Source organism: Musca vetustissima, unplaced genomic scaffold (assembly GCF_032173495.1).
Source record: "Musca vetustissima isolate MV318-11 ecotype Yass unplaced genomic scaffold, APGP_CSIRO_Mvet_v1 utg135460, whole genome shotgun sequence".
NCBI classification, from domain to species: domain Eukaryota; kingdom Metazoa; phylum Arthropoda; class Insecta; order Diptera; family Muscidae; genus Musca; species Musca vetustissima.
Genome location: NW_026878086.1, coordinates 1 through 8,318, shown reverse-complemented (window position 1 = coordinate 8,318; position 8,318 = coordinate 1). Strand labels below are relative to the sequence as shown.

Genomic DNA, 8,318 nt, shown 5'->3' with positions numbered 1-8,318 from the left:
GAAAATTAAACGATTTTTTTTTCATTTTACTTAACAAAAGTTTTGTATTGTAGGTACAGTCGAATTCGGTTAAACGAAAACGGCTAATTTCAGAAATGTTTTTCTCTTAAGCAGGATTTTCAATTAAGAGAACTTCGGATAAGCGAAAGTCGTTGCGCATTAACGAAGTTTTCAATCAATATCTGAAAAATGGTAAAATTTATAAATCATATTACAAAATGAATTGAATAAGAACTTACTTTTTTGTTAAACATTAGCTTGGATGGTTGCAAAAATGTGGAATATAATTTTTGGGCTGCACATAAAAATTTGAATGAATTTCGTCGCCCTTACAAAAATGATATTTTTCTCTTAAACGGTGCTCGTTTCATATATATTTGTATTTTTCCAACAAAAAAGTTTTTCTCTTACAGAGATTTTCAATTAGCCGGTTTTTCTTTTAAGCGAAGTAAAGTGTTTGAAAATTCATCTGAAATATTTGTTTAACATTTTTAGTTTCAATTAACCGATTTTTTCGATAAACCGGCGTTCGCTTATCCGAATTCGACAGTATATGGCGTTGTCGTTGGGTTTTATAAATAAATGATTTGATATTTCATTTACACTTGACTTTCTTTTGTAGAGGAGGAACACACAAAAAAATGGACTGAATTAATGATTACAGCAAAGCCGCAACATCAATTAACGGCAAAATGAGGGAAAGTTGCTGAACATACATTTCTGGTGATAATTCTACAAAAAAATGTGAATTTTTCATTGGACGCTTGAACGAGGACATGCAATTGTATATTACTGGATGTACGATTCTTTGAATATGGAAATAAATTGTACAGGAACTGAAGAAACATATATTTAAATAAGTAAATTCCTTATTTCCTATAAATTAAAGTTATAGTTTCTTCGTATGATCAACGATATTATTTATACGCCATTAAATCCATAATTGTATTTGGAAACAAACTTTTTAAGAAATTAATATAGGGATTCATGGTCTAATTTTTCGATATGTTGTTACAAAAAAGGAATTATTATATAAATTTCAAACTTCGATGTCATGATGTCAAAATTGGGTCCAGAATTGATTACTTTTTATAAAAAATATATGTGGACTTTTTCTTCATATTCTTTCGACGTTTCAAAAGGATTTATAACAAATGTTCAATAAGGGATAATTGACAATAACACCTAAACGCAACTCCTGGAAAAATTCTGTGAGCAGATCGTTAGCGGAAACGCTGTTCAAAAAAAGATTTTTGTATCAAAAACACACTTTCAGATTAACGATATGACATTTAAGTTCCATGTCATGAGGCGTATGATTGACGATATTATGTATACGCTATAAAAATCAAACTTCCATGTTATAGCAAAATGTCGTGTAGTATTGAAAACATTTTGTAAGGAGGTATTGTAAGAGGGCTATGTCGACTTTTTTGTCATGTTCGGACGTTTCAAAAGGAAATATTCAATAGGGTATTAGGGTATAAATGGCAAGAAAACCCTAAACGCAACTCCTAGAAAAGATTTTGTGAACAGATCGTTACCATATACGATGTTTTTAAAATGAAGAAGTTTCTATAAAAACCCCTCACCCAAAGTTAAACAATGATGGACGAAAACAAAATAGAAACAAAAAAGGTTTCATTTGAAATTTCATTTACCAACGATCACACCGATAAGTGATGATGTAACTGTAATAAGGGAGGCAAGATCTGAGGAACCTAAGATTTATGAATCTGTGGTACGGAATGCAATAAACAGCGTCATACAATTTAAAGTGGCTGGGCCAGATTATGTCTTTCCCCAATGAAAGAAATACAGAAAGATTTTCTCTCTCTCTCCGACATGAAACTAGTATTTAAATTTTTATGAATTTTTTTTTAAGATTTTCATGTTTACATGATTTATTGGATTTTAAGGATTTCAAGTTTACAGTCGAACTATGTGGAGGAACAATTTTCTGCGTATTTTTTACTGGGATTTATTGGATTTTAAGAATTTCAAGTTTACAATGGAACCACATGCATTTTTTAAAGAATATTTTTTCAAGGCCTATATGAAGCGTATATTTTTCAGGAATATCTTATTCAATGTCTATTACTGTGAAATCATGTTGAAGAACAATTTTTACCACATGATTTTTTTAAGAATATTTGCTCATGGCCTATATAAGGCGTAGATTTTTTATAGAATATTTTTTAGGGCCTATATGAGCCGTGTATTTTTTAAAGAATATATTTTCAAAATGCATATGCATGCATGCATATTTTATGTAACAGGAATTTATTCTTTGAAAAATTACACAATTTGTAGCAACAAAAAAGGTACATTTATTTAACATTCCTTTCCAGTTCTTTCACTCTCTATCTTCCTTTCTAAATTTCTTGATAACTCAATAATATCCGATGACATTTTCTAGGCCAACCAACCAACCATAAGCTCTTAAGATGTTTAGTAAACACACCCAAACGAATTTAATAATCAATGAAGAGTGGTATCGTATCGTCATTTACTTTTATCCTTTACCCTCGAGCAGATTTCAGCTATGAGCATAATTAAGTATAATTTATAAAAGGAGACCTTTGTAAATAAAAAGTTGAAAAATGTTCAGCTAGCTATGTTGACAAGGGGACCAGAATAAACAAAAGTTAATAAATTATTAATTGATAAAATGCAAAAATGGGATACAGAGAAAGAAATAAAGGCGTCGTTATATACGGCCGGATCAAAGTTTTTTTCAACATTCACCATACAATGGGGGCCTATTTCATGGTATATTTCGCCAGGGGAAGACGAAATACCAAGCTACAAATCCTCAGGTTCCATAATTGGGCTAGGACCTACATAGCGGCGTGTGTTTCTTAAAGAATATTTTTTCAAGGCCTATATTAGGGGGGTCCACGAAAGGCGTAATTTTTTTAAAAAATATTTTTAGAGCTCCACCAAAGGCGTGGATTGTTTAAAAAATATTTTTAGGAGTCCACCAAAGGTGTAAATTTTTTAAAAAAAGTTTTTAGACGTCCAGCAAAGGCGTGGATATTTTAAAATATATTTTTAGAGGCCCACAAATGCGTGGATATTTTTTAAACAAATTTTTAGAGGTCCCCTAAAGACGTAGATTAAAAAAAATATTTTTAGGGATCCACCAAAGGCGTGGATTTTTTAATAAATATTTTTAGGGGTCCATCAAAGACGTGGACCAAAGGCGTGGATTTTTTAAAAAAATATTTTTAGGGGCGAGGATTTTTTAAAAAATATTTTTAGGGGTCCATCAAAGACGTGGACCAAAGGCGTGAATTTTTTAAAAAATATTTTTAGGATTCCATCAAAGACGTGGACCAAAGGCGTGAATTTTTTAAAAAATATTTTTAGGATTCCATCAAAGACGTGGACCAAACGCGTGAATTTCTTAAAAAATATTTTTAGGGGTCCACCAAAGGCTTGGATTTTTTAAAAAATATTTTTTCAAAGCCCCTAACTTCTCCAGTCCAGTCTTTTAGTTAAATTCTGATTTTATATTTACTAAAGTTAATCGATAATTTTTCCAATTCATCAATGTTGGGCTAACGTGCAATGTTCCAATGTCTTAAAGATGAAATAATTGTTAACCCCGCCCATCATCTTTCTATTTTCTTCTCTCCCATAACTATTTATAGCAATTAAGCCTTCACATATTGCTAATTTAACAACTTCCTATTGAATAAAGTTTGTTTTTCTCTATTTGCAAAAACACGCATACACACACAAAATTTGTTGTTGTTATATCTCACCCAGGACACCACAACAAAATTAGTTGGTAATATCAACACTAATCTTCTTACAATTCGGTTTTCGTTCTTTGTTTGGTTTCGTTGTCTGTTGCGGTAAAACCACTTTTGTGCAAAGATCCTGCCATTCGAAATGGCAAAGCTTTTACAAATGTCTTGCCACAATGACTTTGCGTGCAAGTATATGTGTGTGTTTAATTCTGGAGAAATGTTTGTGTTTGTAAATCCACATTGCACATAATTTGATATGTGTGTGTCAGTGTTTGTACACATGTCAAGTGTAGATTTACCCTGCATGTATTTCAGAGAAATAAAGAATTTTACAAAAAAAGAAAAGAAGAAAAAAAGTAGATTAAATTGTAAATGTCAAGAGTGTGTCTTACAATGCAGATTTACATGCATATATTGGGAGCCAAGAAGAAGTAAAATAATGTGGTAAATAAAAGATAGAGAAAGTGATTAACAAAAATGCCAATATTTATACCCTACACAACTATGTTGTCAGGTTATTATAGCTTTGTGCGACCCGCGAACGATCGACATATTTCGACTACCTGAGTCGATCTAGCCATGTGTATCCGTCCGTCTGTCCATTAGAATTTGTAAACACGCTACAGACCACAGTTATGCTACAGACCAATCGTAGGCTCGGTCCTGACCAAAGAATATCCCTACTGTTATTGGCAGTAATCGGTTAATATGGACCAACAACTTTATTTTTGTCTGTTTCTCTGGTCGCTCTAAAGGCCACAATTCTGACCCGAACATCAAGAAATTTTACGCATAAGCAAAAAGCAATTATATATTTAGTCTGGAAGGACATAGACCTAAGAAGTTGATAGTATATCAGATAGGAGTGGTTGACCTTTAAATAGATACCAATTATATTGTTGTAGGTACTACAATGTGGGAGTTAAACACCTGTAAGTGTTTACGTATTCCGATATTTTTAGTTTTACCATTACACTAGAGGGCGAAAATATAGCGCTAATGACTTGAAAATTAGCATGAGGTCCCGGTTATGGTGAAAGACGACGCGAATAATTTTCGACGATGATCAGTTGATATTTCGTGGTTATCAAGTCATTCTACAGTCCACCATTATAATGTCGTGATAATTAATCCTGGAAAACATGATACGGAAGTAACACCACATCAAAAATATTCAAAGCTTTTATTTGAGGAAAAGAACACAATTTGAATCTTATGAATCCTGAAAAACATGATACGGAAGTCATGCCGCAGAGAAGCTGTTGACCACCAATCTGTCAAGAGAGTGTAAATATCTAGAAATATTACCCTGGCACTAAATATAGACCTGCAATGATCATTGGTCGTTGTGAAGGGTATCATATGTTCGGTCCCGCCCAATTATACTACTCCGCTCACTGGTTTTATTTGTCTTATTTTTTATAGAAGACGTATAAAGGTTCTTCTATGCATACAGGATCTATAAACGGTATCTATGTATAGAAGTCCAATAAAAGGGTTTTTAGAATTTTACATGGTCTTCTAGAACTGTAAATGGTCTTCTAGACCTAAAACACAAGATCTTATTTAAAAAGTCATAAAAATCAGCTCCTGTTACGATTTTTTCTTTTATCTCCTCAATTGTAGTAAAACTATTTTCTTTCTCCGGGGTCTTATTATTTGCTAAGAGGGAAAGGTGAGCAGGGGCCAATTCCGATGAATACCGTGGTTGATTTTTTTTTTTTTTTTGTGGAAAAACTCACGCATAAGCATCAATGTATGAAGAATATATCTGAAGATTTAGATTGCGCAAACGGCGCATATTTTTAAGGTAGAATTTCTCATTCACCGTTCTACCTTGTAGCAAGGATTAATAATGCACCATGCCTTCACATCTGACCAAATTTTCCGACCTTGGCTCTTCTGGTCGTTTTCATTAGTATGATTGGGAGTTGATTCAATTAAACGGCACCTCTGCACTATAGGCCCAATGGCATGTTACTGAGAAAAAATCAATTTTTAAGTCATACATTTATTCAAAATGGAATCGGAATTAGATTCATAACACTTAGGACCATTCAAAAAGAAAAGTATTTTCTATAAAATGCGGATACATTTCTAATAATAACATCAAAACATGGATCTATGATGTTAATTTTCAGTCTTCAATATACCGACCTAAAACCTTCAAAATACCGACTCCGGAATTACTGTTCTATGGAAGCTATACCCAACGTGGTCCGATATATCCCATTTTGCAATACCTACCATCCTAGGAGTAAAAGCATGTCAGTGCAAAATTTTAAAATTCTATCTTAAGTATTGTGATTTCAACAGACAGACATAGCAGATGTGTACACTCCGAAGAATTTTCAAATATTTTGTTATGCAATTGGTCTTTCAATTGCCTTCATAGCTCATATGTAGGTCTGTGTTAAGCGTCCCTTTATGTAGGCATCATCTATCAAATACCTATACTAGAGTCCTGTCGAAGATCTTGTTTGCACAAGTGACAAATGAATAATTCCAGAACATATGTTTCAATAATAAATTACTCAATATAATGTTATGCATACACCACAATATGCTCAAATAATTGTTATTGTATAATAACAATTCTATTTATCTTGTAAATAGTTATATTACCATATATATATATATATATATATATACTCGTACATATGTCACATGTTTTATTTGTGTTAGTGTATACCTTTATTCTCCCATTACACACTGTCATACTGTGCGTATAATTAATTTCAATATGTATACGACACCAGAATACAATTCTGTGTACAACAACAACTGTGCTTAATAATTTATTAAACACAGGTTATTTTTTTATATTGCCATCTCTTGAAAGAGATCTCCAGAGCATAACAATAATGGAAAATATTCGAACAAACACACACACACATACCTATACTTTTTTGGAAATCTGTTGGAGGATAAGCTTGATAATACTCTGGACTAATGTACACATGGTGATATAGATACTTGTATGTATATATGTGTAGGGGGTATTTGCAGAAGACAAATAAATAAAGACCTAATAAAGTTAAACCTCAACAGTAATGACAATGAAATGCATGACTAAAAAACCCGAAATGGTCCCATCTGCGAAAGCATTAAACGACTTTGGAAATGTTCACATTTTTTTCTTTGCAAATAACATGAAGGTGTGTATTACTTATGCATAAAGTACCAATTAAATATGTATTGTTAATGGGACGAGGTCATAAATAAAGCAGCAATGTAATACATAAAATAAGGATTAAACTCCAAGGGGGAGAGATACAATATTAACAATTGAAAACATATATACATAATATATATTCCTATTTCTAACTAAAATATTTTTCTACAACATTTTTTCTATAATATTTTTGTTACTAAATAATGTTAAATACATTTTTTATATAAACATTTTTCTATTATTTATTTATTTTTTAATTTTTTTTTTTAACTTTCTTCTATTTTCATGTAATTGTTTTTTGGTTCGTAAACAACACCTCTGGCAACATTACACGATATCCCTTTTTTACTACCAACTGCACAATCCCAAAACAAAACTTTTTTAAACACCAAAACCAACCTCTATCCAACATCATCACCACAACGACGTTCAACAACAACACATTGCCATGAAACCAACAAATACGCCTCCTCCAACCCCTAATATACACAGGCAAATTAGCAGCAACACAATGGCGTACTCGATTTGGTCGTCTATCCAAAGTACCAGCTTTGGGTGAAGTGGATCCAACAGGATCATTTTGTGCCTTTCCTGATAATTGGTTGAAAATGAAAGCCGGTAAACAAAACAACAACAACAGAAACATATTTATTATATAACACTAACAACCTAACAGCACCCATTTTACTTTCAATGAACTTTGCCACCAAACACATAAGAGCGCCTAATAATACACCACCAAATTTTTAACAAAAATAATTTTTAAATCCTTTTTTTCAAAGACCTAACTAACTATTGGTTATGCTTGTATAAAAAAATTGGAATGCTGCTTGTGTGTTATTTAACTAAATAGAAAGAAACATTTACAATGGAATCTCTTGCCAACGGAAAATTTAAAATTTATGAGAAGATTTTTTCACAAAGTATTAGTATTGTAAAAAATATTTCTATTCCTGTTGTAAGAGGCTCCACTGTATATTTGTACACCTTTATTGTGAAAAGTTTAATAATTGATTTTTTTTTGTTATTTACCTTTTTTATAGCCGAAAAAGCTGTTAGTCCTTCGAGTGCGGATTTATGGAAAAGTAAGTCTTATTGAAATATTGAGGTTTTACAACAACTAATTGAAATTCCATTTTTCTTTCCCTTTAAAGTTTTCTTTGTGAATGCTGTGCCATTTGTTGCGTTTGGTTTTCTGGATAATTTCACTATGATTATTGCTGTAAGTTGGTCGCAAAAAATAAATACAAGTAAAAAACAAGTAGACACATTGTTAAGTTCGGCAGGGTCGAACTTGGAGTACGTTAAAAATTCGGTCGGGATATTTATGCTATGATGCTATATGATAAAATAATGTTTGAAATTACAGACACTCTAGTTGGAAA

General features: G+C 32.0%; 1 long non-coding RNA gene across 1 annotated transcript; it reads left to right on the top strand.

The window, feature by feature from the left end:
* The first annotated feature begins 7,416 nt into the window (after positions 1-7,416).
* LOC133322863 (uncharacterized) lies at positions 7,417-8,191 on the top strand. The gene is made up of 3 exons (XR_009754062.1): positions 7,417-7,551; positions 7,977-8,018; positions 8,088-8,191. It is a non-coding gene; the product is annotated as an uncharacterized LOC133322863 (long non-coding RNA).
* Positions 8,192-8,318: the final 127 nt, after the last annotated feature.